This window comes from Cynocephalus volans, chromosome 4 (genome assembly GCF_027409185.1).
Source record: "Cynocephalus volans isolate mCynVol1 chromosome 4, mCynVol1.pri, whole genome shotgun sequence".
NCBI lineage: Eukaryota > Metazoa > Chordata > Mammalia > Dermoptera > Cynocephalidae > Cynocephalus > Cynocephalus volans.
The window spans coordinates 21,987,537-22,002,989 of NC_084463.1; the positions used below are offsets into that span (position 1 = coordinate 21,987,537).

The 15,453-nt window shown below is 44.8% G+C and overlaps 1 pseudogene; it reads right to left on the reverse strand.

Moving 5' to 3' along the window:
- Positions 1–14,469: 14,469 nt before the first annotated feature.
- LOC134375722 (small ribosomal subunit protein eS24-like) lies at positions 14,470–14,853 on the reverse strand (annotated as a pseudogene).
- Between the last annotated feature and the right edge of the window lie 600 nt (positions 14,854–15,453).

A 15,453-nucleotide genomic window follows, 5' to 3' on the forward strand; every position in this document is an offset into this window, starting at 1 on the left:
CCAGCTGCTCTCTTTGTTGCAGAAGGGTTCTCTAGACAAGAGGTCCGAGGTAGCAATCTATAAAGTACAGCTGAGGGTCCTCAGGAGCATCCCCTGCCACTCCTCCCCATTGCCCACTGGGCCTCTGGGTCCTTCAGAGCCCGAAGGTGCAGGCAGAGGAGCTGGAAGTGGGGGAGGCAGCGTGGAAAAGGAGAGCCAGCCAGGGCTTTGTTCTCCCATCAGCCACTTCCGTCTGCTACACAATCTCTCTGAGGTTAAATATTAATTAAGAGCAGAATGACAGTGAGAGCTGAGCAGTGTCACTTTCTGTCCCAACACAAATGCTAATTTCCTTCCTGGTATAAAGTGACTTTGGAGTGGGATTGGCAGCCCAGGGAGAATAGCTGGGGAGGAGGAAGGAGAGAAAGCAGGGAGAGATGTGGGGGGGTGTGCCCCTGTGCCAGAACCGTTAAGAGGAATAAGTAAAGGAACAAGGCAAGGAAGGTACTGGCGCTGGGATTCTAGCGGCAAGACAAGTGCTCATCAGGTTACAGAGGACGTGGTCACAGCACCACTCTAGGCTCACCCCATTTTAACAACAGTGATCAAAGAAGTTGGGGTGGAGCTGGCCCTCCCCACTTTCCTAAAGCAGGGTTCTTAACCCGAGGTTCATGCATTGGTTTCAGGGCTCATCAAATCCTGGAGATTGTTTGCAAAACTGTGTGCACATAACCAGACTTTTAGAGAGTGAGTCGTGGATTTCCAGCTGGGTTGATATAATCCACAGTGAGATCCTCAGCATGTGGTACCCATCTTTGAAGTTACCTTGTGGTTGGATATGGCTGCTAGAGCCTCAGCTGACCGTCTATATTCCAGACAGGAAGCAAAAAAGAGTTGTGGGGGTAGGAGGAGGACAAAAAAGTTCCACTCCAGTGTTCTGTCCCCCTATACGTGAGCTCTTCCAGAAATCCACTTCCACACCTCCCTGCAAGAGAGACTAGAAAATATGATCTTTTAGTTGACCATGTTGCAGCTCCATACAAAGCCAATGTTTCTGTTAATGAAAATAAAAGGAGAGAATAGTAGACAACTAGGAATTTCTGCTGCAGTCTCTATCTTACACAAGGTCAAGAACTTCTGATTTAGGGGACGGAGATGTTGCCATCTCTTGAAAGTTTCCATGCCATTGCCCAGACAAAGCTGACTGAAGGGAAAAGCCTAGCATTAAAACGCCCACCTTGGTTTGGATTCCTATAAACCACTCCTGAGCTCAAAATTGGTCTTCAGAAGCTGATCCTCCGAAGTGACGCTGTCAGGGTTGTCCTCTGACCAGGGCTTGGTTGTTTGAAAGGAGGCTAGAAAAAAGGGGTGCTTGTTCCACTAAGGAGCATGGCCCTACAGGGGGCTTTGTGGTGTGTTTCTAGGAACAGCTTTGTTCAGTCTCTGATAATTATCTTCTTCTTAGCAGCACTCCATTCCCCACAGCCTGGAACAGGTGGCTGAGGAGAGGGAAGACATTTTTACTTCTTAAGGAAAGATGCAAATGGGGAAAGGTCTAAGGTGTGGGTGTGGGAGGAGTGAACCGGCCAGTGTGAGATGCCCCTTGTTTAGGACCTGAGTAGTATATTCAATTCAATCCATTTCTCTTAGGTCTCTGAACCTTTGCACAAATCATTCCATCCAATTGGAATGGTCATCCTGTGGTAGACTCTTAACCCCCTCCAGGAGTCAGCTCCACGAAACTGTTCCTGATTTTTCTTTCCCATCCTCTTTACTCCCTCACCCCTGCTCCCACCCCGGGAACCTTCTCGTGATTCTGTGATCCTCTGTTCATGTCTTTATTACAACATTCATTACATTGTCTAAAACAGGCTACTTGTCTTCCTCCACAGAGCTAAGAGCTCCTTAATGGTAGAGAATGTTTTGCGACCACCTACTGTATACAACTGTTAGTAGGGCTCAGTAAGTGTTTGATTGGGATGAACAAATTTTGAAAGTGTTAGTGAGTATCTATTGTGAGCAAATACTCTAGAGATAAGAAGGGGATTAACATTAAAAATGACATAGACACTGGCTTCTAGGAGCTCGCAGTCTAGTGGAAGAGACAGAAGATTAGATGACTGATCTGATAAAATGGTAACAGTGATCAGGTACAGGCATCTTCAGCACAGGGGACAAAAAGATTAATAGTACTGAGGGGGATCTGGGAAGGTAACACCAATCTGTGCAGGGCTTTGAAGGAAAAGTCACAGCCCCACCTCTAGGACGGAGCCTGGGAGAGATGGGGCCAGGAAAAAGGAGAAAGCAGGAGCCATCTCTGGAGACCAGCTGCTCTGAGCTAGGACAATCTGTATGGGAATCTAGAAGTGTTTCTATTTGTTTGTCTTTTTAACACGGGGAAACAGGTACTGTGTCTGGGTCAGGCTGATTTCAAGGCTTGACCTTATCTGCTTTTCCTGAAAGAAGACTGTGCTGATTTGTTCCTGTATGGCTTGAAGGTGTCTGAGAAGGTGTCAGGACTGGGTGATGTGCTATTCAGGGATGAGGAGGCAAGAGGCCTGGGTTGGGATGGGGTCTTGTATGGTTGTCACCTTGGTCTGGGTGTTTTGGAGGCCTGTGGAAAGAAAAGCCCATGCTAGGTCCTCCCCTCACCCTTCCCTTTTCTGTCTTTCTTAAAATACCCTGTGTTCCTGCAGCAGTGCGGCTGCTAATCTAAAATAAAAACAGCAGGAAATGCAAATGGTCAGGTTCTCCTAGCAACAGGAGCCAACCCACACAGGGGCAGCGCGTGTGGAGCAGAGTAAAAGTGTCCTGAGGCTGAGATGCAGGTGGCTGGGGTGAGGAACAAGTCTCCTCTTATAGCTTGGCCCCTCGAACTTCCCAGAGGGGCTGGCCTGTGGTACAGAAGAAACCCTCCCTGAGCTGGACCTGGGCAGAGAAGTGAGTGCCAGGGAGCAGGTACATGGGTAGAGGGTAGGGGAGAGAGTGGCAGCAGAGTTTAAGACACCTGACTGCAGGGCTGGAATGGTGCCTCCTGAGAATCGACACTAGGGGTGTAACTAGGTGCACAATTGGGAAGGGCTTGGATTCATGTGCATGTTTCTATGAATCCATTTCAATAAACTCATGGAGTCTTGTCGAAATGAAAGGAGGGATTAGGTAAAATGAAATCTGAGGGATTACCTCAGATTTCTAGGTAAGAGGATCAAAATTGGGAAACTGCAAAGATTCTTAGAAATATCTGGTTTAATCCCTTTCTGTTACAAATGAGGAAACTGAGGTCCAGAGAGGTAAGTGACTTTCCCAGGTTACAGTCCTAATTAGTGCCAGAGGTGGAACTGGAAAAGAGATATCTAGGTTGAGACATTTCAATTTAAGTAGAAGCTGCTGACATTCCTCCTCTGCTAACAGCTAGACAATTAGAAGCCATGATAATCTTGCTAGGCTCCTGGATAAACAAAACAAAACAAAAAAACCCCCCAGTTATTTTAGGCATATCAAATAAAGCTGAAGACATTTGAGAGATGAATGGAGGCCACAACCTCAGTGGAGTGCCATGGGAAGTGAGGACCTAGAGGAGAGAGAGGCATTGGCTGGATCTAGAAACAGAAGAATGCCGCTCAGAGAGCCGCACAGCTCCTGGTGTTGCTATGCACAGGCATTCCTTGGGCGTCTCTCCATGGGAAAGGGAGGGAAATACCACCATGTCAATGTTACACAGCAGGAAACTGGAGAAGGTGAGGTAACTTGCTTAGAACAGCAGACCCAAGTATGGTTGAACTTGGAAGAGAACTCTGGAATCCTGGCTCCTTGGAGCCCAGAGAAGCCTGTGTGCCCTAGTCAGTGTGGTTTTCTCTTACATAAGCAAATCTTCTATTACTCACACGCTGGCTTCCTCCTGCAAGACTCCTACAGCATCTCCCCTAGAAAACACAGGAGAAAAAAAGGGTTCTTAGTTCCAGCTGAGTCTTGGTGACTTGAGTACATGGCCACTTCTAAGGGCTCCAGGGTCACTGGCAGGGTGGATGACAGTTAACAAGCCACATCAGGGAAAGTGGTTACTCAGAGCTTGATTTTGGAAGCACTGGCCTATGAATGATCTATACGTACATGTCATGCTTCACTTTGCCATGGCCCCGTGGTACCCTATGCCACAGCAGTGTGAGAGTGCCATCATTCCTAGCCTTCTCATGCTGCCCAGCCTTCCTGGCCAAAGCCCCAACTGAGCCAGTCAGTCAGTTGGTGAATAGAAGAAAGAACAAGGGCTCAAATTCTAGCTTAGTAACTCTGTGACCTCAGGCAACTTACTTAGCTTCTGAGTATTGGATTCTTTATCCGTAAAATGAGAGCAATTGTGTCTGTCTCATAGATGTATGTAAAGTGCTAGCACAGCCAGACATACAGCAGGCACTCAACAAATATTGGTTTCTATGCTTCTTACTTGTGGTTGCAGTTGCTCAGGGACCAGGTGGAAGCTTCAACTGCTATTGCCAAGGCAGGGAATGCTATTTTCCAGGTAGCCCAATATGAAGCTCAGACGCAGTTCTCCCACACTCAAAATTAATTTGCCCTTATTATTGATTAAATCAGTTTTTATAGGTTGATCCGGGAATGAAACCTTCTGGTCTGTTTTTCACCATTGTATCTGCAGCACCTGGTATAGTAAGCACTCAGTAAACATTTGAGTGTTGTTTATTTGAGAGAAAAGCATTTTAAATTATAGATAACCAGCTTACAAAAGAATATTTTAAACATAATGAGTTCAGAAGTTTGGTCTGCTTGTAGAATCTCTCTGAAGCCAGTCCTAGGAAGACAGGGCAGGGGACCCAGGGTGGGTCCCTGATGGGCTAGTGAGTCTACCAAGCCATGACCTATAGCTCAGCCCCTGGACAGCTCCCTGGCTCAGACAAGACAGCAGACTGCAGGAATTTTTATAAACAGGTTTTTAGAAGGGGAGGAGGGGTCTTCTCAGGAGATCTCTGAGTGGTTGTCGGGGCCAGTAAAGTGGATAGGCAGCCCTGGCCTTGGCAACTGCATCTTCTATTGTACTCTTCTGGCAGCACAGATGAGGAGCATATTCAACTAAAATCTTCTCCAAGGAGTTATTTGTCCTTCCCTCTTAGTTGTAAACATCTCCCCAAACTCCTCTCTCTCTCTCTCTCTCTCACACACACACACACACACACACACACACACACACACACACACACACACACACACACACACACACACACGCACACAGAGCTGAGTCTGGATATTGATTCTGCCATTTCAACTCCAAAATCTGTTTCTCAAATGTGGGCAGTGCTGGCTCATTCGCTGTTCCTTTGTTGCTAGAGTTGTAAAAATCAATGTCCCATTGCTGAGGTAGTAGCTTCCTGTATCTCTGGGGGGCTCAGCAGGGATGATGGCCTCCACAGCAGACTTCTGGGAAATCACAGAGGCATTATAGCTGTGGGCCTAGCATATGATGTCCCAAGGGGATTACAGTCCACTCCTGGGAAGGGTGCACCTGAAGAGATTACTTGAAACCTCCTGGAGCCCCCCAAGTCACCAAAGCGTTCAGATCCTCTTCTTTTTGCTTCCTACACTGAACACGTTATAGACCTGCATGAGGAATCAGAATTCCAGACTACCTTAGTGAAAGACACAGCGTTTGACTGTAGCTTTTTCTTTTCTAAAATAAGGGTCTTTGCTCTCTAGAATCAGGCTGCCTGATCTCGTTATCCATGAAACTGGTGGAGAGTAAAAGAATTGTACTTCTCTTCATGGGTGGGAAATCAGGTCATCCTCTGCAAAGGTATAGCACACTCCACCCGGCTGTGGAGAGCATGTTCTGGCTTCTACCTGGAAAAACTATAGAGGAAAACTTTGGCTGCCTAGTATTGAGTATCAGGGCAAAAAGCAGAGATATTTTTAACATATGGAATATCAGTGAACAGAATGCTATGAAACTAGCAAACGTATTCCAATAAATTATGAAGCATATGCTCAGCCTAAAGCCAATCCAGCTTATATACACATTTCATGAAGGAAAAAAAATGTCAGAAATTGCGGAAATATTTGATGGTAAGTGGGCTACTACCACTTGCTGCAGGAGACCTGGAAGGCTGCGCGGACGGAGTGGGAAAAGTGACTGGTTGGCCAGGGCGCGAGGGGTCCTCAGCCGTCTTGTCCTGTGGGTCTGGGATTGTTCTGGGGGCCGAGGCTCCAGAGGGACATTTCCCCACACACAGCCCCGGTTGGTTCCGTCAGGGTGCGCGTCACCAACCATCAGAACATCATCTCTAGCTTCCCTATCCTGAATCTTCAAACATGGAAGATGCCTGTCTCAGTGGCAGAGAGCCATGAGCTTGGCAAAAAAAATGGCATTTTGGGTTTTCTCCGACAGGTTCTTGCACTTGCAGCTGGGAAAGGCAATTTGTATTCATCTCCTTAGCGAGGCTCTAGTAATTGGGCATATTAATTTTATTGCTGAACCTGACGAATATTTTACTCTCCTGGAGTGGGTAATTGCATCCCCAACAGCCTCTCCTTTTGTGCTGCCAGATGGAAAGGATGTGTTTGCCATTTTCATTAATGCAATTAGTACCTTAGCGTCTCGCCTGCCCCCTCCCTTGCTGCACACTCCCGGGGACCGGGAGGAGGACGCGGAACGCAGCAGGAGCTGCCGGGGCTGGGCGCTGGGCCGGCGGGGGCCAAACCGCAGCGAGGCCGCCGCCGCCAGCCGTGGTTCGGGAGCGGCGGGACAGGGGCAGAGACCGAGCCGGCGGCCGGGGCCTCCGCGCTGCTCCCGGAGCCGCTCTCTCGGCCGCTCCCATCTTGGAAGACTGCTAAGTTTGCCGCACATCGGCCACGCTCCTCGCCCGGGCTCCTCAGCCATCGCGGGACTCTGAGTGGCAGACGCTCGCTTCTGATGCGATTGCCCTCTCGGAGAGATGGAGGCAGTGGCCGAGGCGGAGGGGCTTCAGCCTGGGTCTCAAGGGTCCTTTCTGATGGTCTGACGAAGTAGACCCATGATTCTCTGGCTCCTGCCTCAGTCAGCCCCTGTTGCTATGAGAAATATACCACAGACTGGCGGGCCTAACCCACAAACATTTATTTGTCCCAATTCTGGAGGCTGGGAGGTCCAAGATCAGGGACTGTGCAGATGCAGTGTTTGGCTAGAGGGCCTTTTTTTCTGGTTTGCAAGCGACAGTCTTCTTGTATCCATGGCAAGGGGTTGAGGGGTGGGGTGGAGGGGGAGGGGGTGGAGAGAGAGAGAGAGATCCTGTCCATTCTTCTAAGGGTACTAATCTCATCACGAGGGCTAATTAGCTTCCAAAGACTCCACCTCCTAATACCACCACCTTGGGGAGTGGGGTTTCAACATATGAATTTCGGGGGGATGCAAACATTCAGTCCATAGCAGCTCCTGTCTTTTCACAGCTGTCAGGGAGATGGGTGCACGGTGCCGCTTATTTCCAAAGACAGAAGTAAGGCGGAACTAAACGGGGTACCCTTTTCCTCTCTTTCCCTTCCTCTGGCCTCTGAGTGCTGATTTGCAGACTGTTAGAGAAGAGTCCCAGAGAGAAGCCACCTCTAGGATAGCCACAGTCTGCTCCTGGGAAAGAGTCTGTCCTACAAGGGACATAGAGAATGGAAAACAATTTTTAAAAAATCATCCTTGGATAGATCAAGTAAAAGTGATCATTGCCACTACACTGTGCAAACACTTTATCCAGGGATATCACATTATTTTTCCTCATTTTGGGTCACCTCCTGATATCATCTTAGCCACTGATGGTGTTGGTGGCAAAGACTTACTTTAAAACACTCAGACTATTGCATTGGGGTTTGGAAGAACTTGAGTAGAGGTAAGCCCATGGTTCCTAATCCAAGTTGTGTCACTAGAAGGCAGGAAACTGTGAGCTTCATGCAACCTCTCTAATTTAGAAATGATGGCTTCTTGAGACTTGGATTTTTGAAACAAAACTACATGGAAATATTTCATGAGCCTTTTAGCTGCTTCTCCTTTCTGGAATGGACTCACCTTTCCTTTCTAGCATATGATCCCTGCTGTGGATTGACTAAATTGTGTCCTCGAAAGTTCATTTATTAGAAGCTTAATTCCCACTGCAACTGTTGAAGGTGGGAAATCCTATTATGGTAATTGAAAGGTGGGGCCTTGAAGAGGTGATTAGATTGTAGGACCATGTGGTAGTAAATGGATTAGTAATGGTGGTCAGGGGCATGGTTCTGAGGGCTTTAAAAGGAGAGCATATGGGAGTCTCTCTCTCTCTCTCTCTCTCTCTCTGCCATCTTCTGCCATCTTCTGCCATGTGAGACCCCTGCATTGCTGTAAAACCACCACCAAAGAAGACCCTCACCAGATGTGTTCTCTGGACTTTGGATTTCCCAGCCTCTGAAACTGCACGCAATAAATTTCATTTTCTTTCTAAATTACCCAGTTCCAGGTATTTTGTTATAACAACAGAAATGGACTAATACAAAAAATTGATACTGAGAGTGGGGTATTGCTTATAACAAATACTTGAAAATGTGGAAGAAGCTTTGGAATTGGGTGTTGAGGAAAGACTGGAAGAATCTGAACGAGCAGGCTAGAAAAAGCCTAACTGCTGGTGGGAATTTAGAAGACAAGAAGACCAGGGAAAATTTGGAACATTTTAGAAACTGGTTAAATAGTGGTGACCAGAATGCTCACAGAAATAAGAACCATTCTGAGGAGACCTCAGATAGAAATAAGAAGGGGTGTATTGGAAACCGGGTTAAAAATCACCCTTGTTATGAACTGGCAAGGAACTTGGCTGCATTCTATTTGTGTCCAAAAGTTTTATAGAATGTGAAATGCTGACCCGGGTATTTGGCAGAAGAAATTTCTAATCAGCAAAACATTTAGGAGGCTGAATGGCTCCTTGTAGTAGCCTACACTGAGTTGTAGCAGTAAAGGCATGACACAAAGTCAGAGTTTAAAAGCGAAGCAGAGTGTAAAGATTTGGAAAAAGTGCAGCCCGGTCTCGTGGGCTTCTCTTCTTGAGAAGCAGAGAGCATTTTCAGGAGAAAAATGCAATGGTGCTAAGAAGATTAGTACAAAAGAAAGGGATTATCAAGAGAAGGGGGAAAAGGCAGAAGCCTCTGGGGCCAACGCTTCTATTACAGGCCCAGAGGCCTAGGGAGACAGAATGGTCTTGGGGAACAGGCCTGAGGCGCCCTCCACGGGCTCACTGCCCAGGGCCACCTCAGGATGCTGGGCCCCACACCAGCACCTTGGCTGATCTGGCTATTCCAGCCGTGGCTAAATTGGCCCCAGGTGTGGCTGGATCTGCGACTTTGGAAAATACAAGCCAGAAGGCTTGGAGGCATCCACATGGTGTTAGGTCTCAGGATTGCAGAATACCAGAGCTCTGAAACTTGGGAGCCTCCACCCTGATTTTAAAGGATGTATGGGAAAGCCTGGGGGACCAGTAAGAGATCTGTCAGGGGTGGATTCACTGCATAGAGCCTTCACTAGAGCAATGCTGAGCAGAAACGTGGGGTCAGAGTTGCAGCAGAAAAACCTCATCGATGCCATGTCTAGTGGGACTGTGAGAGCAGGACTGACAGGGAGACCTCAGAATCACAGAGCTACCAATGTGAAACACCAGCATGGGAGAGCTGAAGCATGGCCTTAGACCAAGAAAACCATAGGAGTGGTGCTGCCTGAGGACTTGAGGACCCAGTGTGTAGAGAATGTTGAACATGGAGTCAAGGTACATGATTCTCCAGCTTTGAGATTTGATTCCTTCCCTGCTGTTTTTCAGACTTATTTGGGACCTGTTACCCCTTTCTTTTGGCCCATTTCTTCCTTTTTCAATGGGAATATGTAGCCTATGTTTGTCCCACCATTATATCTTGGAAGTAGATAACTTACTTCAATTTCACAGATGGGACCTTGACACTTTGGACTTTTGTGTTGAAACAAGTTAAGACTTGGAGGATGGGATGAATGTATTTACCTCTGAGAAGGACATGAACTTTGGAGGCCAGGGGCAGAATGCTGTGAATTGATTGAATTGTATCCCCCAAAGTTCATATATTAGAAGCTTAATTCCCACTGTAACTGTTGAAGATGAGAAATCCTATTATGGTAATTGAAAGGTGGGGCCTTGAAGAGGAGATTAGATTGTAGGACTATGCCATAGTAAATGGATTAATAACGGTGGTCAGGGGCAGGGTTCTGAGGGCTTTGAAAGGAGAGCATATGGGAGTCTCTCTCTCTCTCTGTCTGCCATCTTCTGCCATGTGAGACCCCTGCATTGTTGTAAAGCCATCACCAAAGAAGACCCTCACCAGATGTGTTCCCTGGACTTTGGATTTCCCAGCCTCTGAAATTGTAAGCAATAAATTTCATTTTCTTTATAAATTACCCAGTTCCAGATATTTTGTTATAAGCAAAAGAAATGGACTAATACAATCCCATACCTCTTCTTCCCCCAAGAAACTTTTCTTGACCATACCTGTGCAAAGTAATCCATGTAGAAAATACACTACCTGCCCCATTAATTTACCTCTTGATCACTGCTATCCTGTGCAATTCAAATGTCAGGATAACTTGTCTGGATGTGTTGCAGTCTTTTCTTGTTCTAAACCCCACTAAAAACCGACAGCCTTATTATGAGTTTCCTGATGATGGGTAGGCAAACGTCATATGTGGTATATGTTGCTTCTAAAATCCAAAGAGGACTGCCAAGCACTATGCTTCTTTGTGGCAGGTGCAAACAATTGTCTTTTCCTTTAGAAAGTATATCTTGACATGAACTAGACCGCTAGACCCTTAGGAAATTCACTGATGTGAGAAAACTTTGAACTTTCTATTATGTTACCAATGTGATGACTAGTGTGATGTTCTATAGAATATCAAGACAATCAAGGTCTCTTCAGACTGTATTATGACAAAGAACAGGAACATTGACTCTGAGGTGAAAGAGGGAAGGAATATTGCTATCCCTGCTACATCACTTCTGATGATCTTTCGTGATAAAAATGGGGGAAGAAAGAATTTGTTAGGCTAATATCTGCATATCAGGTTTCAAGGACTGCATTGTTTTGCTCCACAAAGTTACCACATCCAGAATCAGCCATGAATGGCACTGTTGGTTACGTGTATAATAATCTACAGCCATTCTCCAAGACCATCTGGAGTTTGCAAGAATGAGGAAGGACGATAAATGGGGATATGGTTATAATCACACCTCTGCCTCTAACAAGTCTTTTTAATGGTGGCACTAAGTCTGCAGTTCCTTTGGGGTGGTCGGTTTGATTTTGAGTTACTAGCATGACAAGGAGGAGTGGGTTGGGGTGGGGAAGTTCTAGAGGCTTCTACTTGCTACTTGGTACTGCTTTCTGGCCATAGTAGACTTCACTCTGTTGGTCAGGGAACCAATATAAGGATTCTTTCAATTAATAAGTATATCTTTCCAAAATATATCTTCTGAGACTGGGAACCATAAAATGGATGATCTCACTGGACTTCTTAGACCAAAACTCCACCTTTTACCTGACTTCCATAAGCACACCCTAATTAGTGAACAAAGGTGACATTTTAGGTTCTAGGATTAGAGTCAGTTCAGCTCATTTCTTAATGCCTTGAAAAAAGGAAGTGTCCCCTGAGCCCTCCTCCTCTAAGCCCACCCTTATGGCTAGGGAATGGTTGATCAAGTTGCATATAACAGATTCACCTTAGCTTCCTCATGTCCTTTAGCATTTGGACTTCTTCCTCTTATCGTATGCCAGGGAAGTTCCGGCATTTCATCTTTACTGACAGTTGCTTACTGTCAACATTGACCAACCTAGCTACTAACACCACTTCCCAAGTGCTCAGACCATGATATTAAATCCTAATTCTCAGTTGTGCACTCATTTCAATAAATTTATCTTAATCAAGTCTTAAGTTATATCCTTCTTGGTCTAACAATCTTTGAATCCACTTAATACACGTTCCCAGACTCCCGATGATACAAGTTAATGAAGTTCTGCAACTCTTTTGGCATAAAGTCTATCTCCTCTTGTCATAGGTCTTATGCTTTACAATCTGGACTATGCTGGCATTTAACTCTCCTTGTGGGTCTGGAAGCAACGAAGGGTACTGGAGGTGAGTCCCGAGGAAAGCCACATAACTGCCCACAGTGCAGCCACTGAAGAATTTTTATTCAATGGAAATGGGTTGCAGGATATAAACCTCCTCAAGGAATTTTAAAAGGATTTTAGCATTTAAATTCTCAGTCTCATCCATGTCTGTACAAATGTCTCCATCTCATATTGGGGTCCCAATGTGTACTTCTTTCCCATCAGTACCCTTAGCTTATTGTAAGAGACTGGAAGGGTTTGAGTATTTAATTGTGTTTGCAACTTTGCAACCATTAAAATAATTTTGTAGACTTGGTCCTTATCCATATCAGTCCAGTGACTACAGGGAAGGACTACCACAGAGACTTTCTGATTTCTCATCAGACTCTGAATAGGGGATTCAGGCTTTCAATATGTTCTCTCTCCTATTTACTCTCTTTAGAGCCATCAGAGGCAGTCAGCTGACCCCATAGTCTTTATCAACACTATTGTCACCATGGTGACTAAATACCACAGTCACTTTTTTCTATTCCCCTCCCCCTGAATCTATTCCTTGCCACCACCAATGATAAGCTGAGTCACTATTATACCACTGAATGCCATGGATTACCAGTATCCTATTTTCTCCTGGTGAAGTTAGTTGTGTGCTTCTTAAATACGAAAGCAATAGAATATCAGAATCCTTTTGGGGGGTCTGTTTTCTTGGGCCCTTCCTGGTACCTATTCCTACCTCTGTCTGGTGCCCGAGTGGCAATATATGGCACACTCAAATGGGGGTAATTGCTGTGGATTTAACATAAGGGAATATTTATAAAGATGAAGGCAGGGGTGGCAGATTGAATAAGAGACTTCAATTTTTTTTACCCCTATTTGTATCCATACCCTTTCAGGCCCTTATTATGCATGGAGTGTACTTCCCTGCCTCAGGTCTTTGCGCTTGGCCATATGACTGGTTTTGGCCAATGGTGTGTGAATAGAAGTGAGAGCATGCCAGTTCCAAGCTTAGGCCTTAAGAGATATCACATATTTTTGTTGCTCTTATGTGCCTCTGCCGCCACCTTGAGAGAAACATGCCTGCTGGTCTAAGGAGGATGACAGACAAGGGGGACAGAGTTGCTCCAACCACCCCATAGACCTGCAGTGAGAAGCACAGCTGCCGTAGCTACCAAAGCATGAAGTAAAGATACCCAGTCTAAGTCATCCAAGGTCTAGCTGACCTGCAGATCCATGAGAAAAAAATGGTTGTTTTAAGACCGTGGACTTTGGAGTAGTGGTTATGCAGCATGAGTGTTGCAATAGTTAACTGATACACTGGAGTAAATAAAAACCAGTAAGAGATGGGACAGAACCTCAGAGATGTTGATGGTAAGCCTAAGGGATCAAGGGAGGAAGAAGTTACTAGAACGTGGAGAGAGTAGCTATAGGAGAGAATTATTTGACAAGAGCTGTGGCCTTTGGTGGAGGGATGCAGGTGATCCACGGAATCTAGGGAGGGAGGCAAGGGTAATAAATATTATCACCTCACTCTCCTTCTACCCTCTGATCGCCTCCTGGTGCCTCCCACTGTCAAACCTAGAAGGCAAGGAAGTCCATTGATGCAGGTCATTAAAAAAATCCTCCTAGCGCATAAAGCAGGATGAAGAGTAGGTCTGGAAGAGAAAATAGAAAATATCCACCACGCTTTGCATGGCTGAAAACGTCTTTGTTTTACCCTCACTTGTATGATAGTTTGGTGGAGTATAGATTCTATGTCTGACATAATTCCCTTCAGAAGATTGAAGGAATTTCCAGTGGAGCAATTGAGAGGTTTGAAGTTGGAACTTTTACTCTTTGAGTGTGAACTATTGTTTCTCTCTCTCTCTCTCTTGAAATTAGTAGAATCTTCTTTTTTGTCCCAGTCATATTTTCACAAATTTTTACTATGTATCTTGCAATGGGTTTACCTTTATCCATTATTATAGACATTCAATCTGGAAACCTGTACACTTCAGTTCTGGAAATATTTCTTGAATTATTTTATTGATAATTTATCCTATTCTGTTCCCCTGCTCTCTCTTTTCCTAAATAGCTAATTTTCTCTCTCCTATTTTCTATCTTTGTCTTTTTACTCTTCTTTCTGGGATATTTATTCAATTTTTTCCTTCAATCTTTCTATTGAGTTTTATTTTAATAGCATTTTAAAGTTGAGATATGCTTCACATAACATCAAGTTCAACATTTTAAAATGTACACTTCAGTGGTTTTTAGTGTATTTGCTATGTTGTGCAACAATCACCACTGTCAAATTCCATCACCCCAAAACAATTTTTAAAAGTTTTTTACAATTTTTTAGTCCTCTTGTGAAAATGTCACAAAATTATTACAGATGAAGTCATTGCAGAATCTTTACTCCTTCTTTTTGCCAGCATCATCATTGGCCTTTGCAGTCCCCCTAACTTTCTTTATTCTGTTCTTGCGTTCCTTTCACTGTTTTCTTGAGGTCTTTTTCTTCTCATACAGGCCATATCTTGCGAGTCTATGTTTGGGTTCATTTTTCTTGGCATAATCCAAGGAATCGTAAATCATGCCAAAGCCAGTTGTCTTGCCACCACCAAAATGAGTTCTGAATCCAAATACAAAGATGACATCTGGTGTGGTCTTGTACATTTTGGCTAGTGTTTCCCAAATTTCTGTCTTAGGCACTGTTGCCTTCCCGGGATGAAGAACGTCAATGACCATTTGTTTCCTCTGAAGTAGTCGGCTGGTCATGAACTTCCTGGTCTGGATAGTTACTGTCATTCCTGATGGTGGCCTCTCCTCCCGAAAACATTTTTATCACCTCAGAAAGAAACCTGTACCTATTAGCAGCTAATTTCAAGTTCCCCCAACCTCCACCCCTGGCAACCACTATTCTATTTTCTGTCTCTACGGATTTACCTATTCCAGACATTTCCTACAAATGGAATCATACAATATGTGGCCTTCTGTGTCTGGAATCTTTCACTTAGCATAATGTTTTCAAAGTTCATGCATGTTATAGTATGTAATGATACTTATTCCTGCATGGTTGAATAATAGTACATTGTATGAATATTTCACATTTTGTTTATCCATTCATCAGTTAATGAATATTGGTTGTTTCCACTTTCTGGCTATTATGAATGTTAAAATAATAAATTTAGGCAAATTAAATTTAACAAAGTTTAATTTGAGCAAGAAAAGAGAGAGAAAAAACAAAACAAAACCAAAAAAGATTTGCAAATCGGGCAGCCCCTAGAATCAGAACAGATTCAGAGGGACTATGGCCAAAAACACATGGTCAGTTAGATTTGTAGACAGAAAAAGTGAAGCGAAGGGACAGAAAAAGGGAAGCGAAGGGACAGAAAAAAG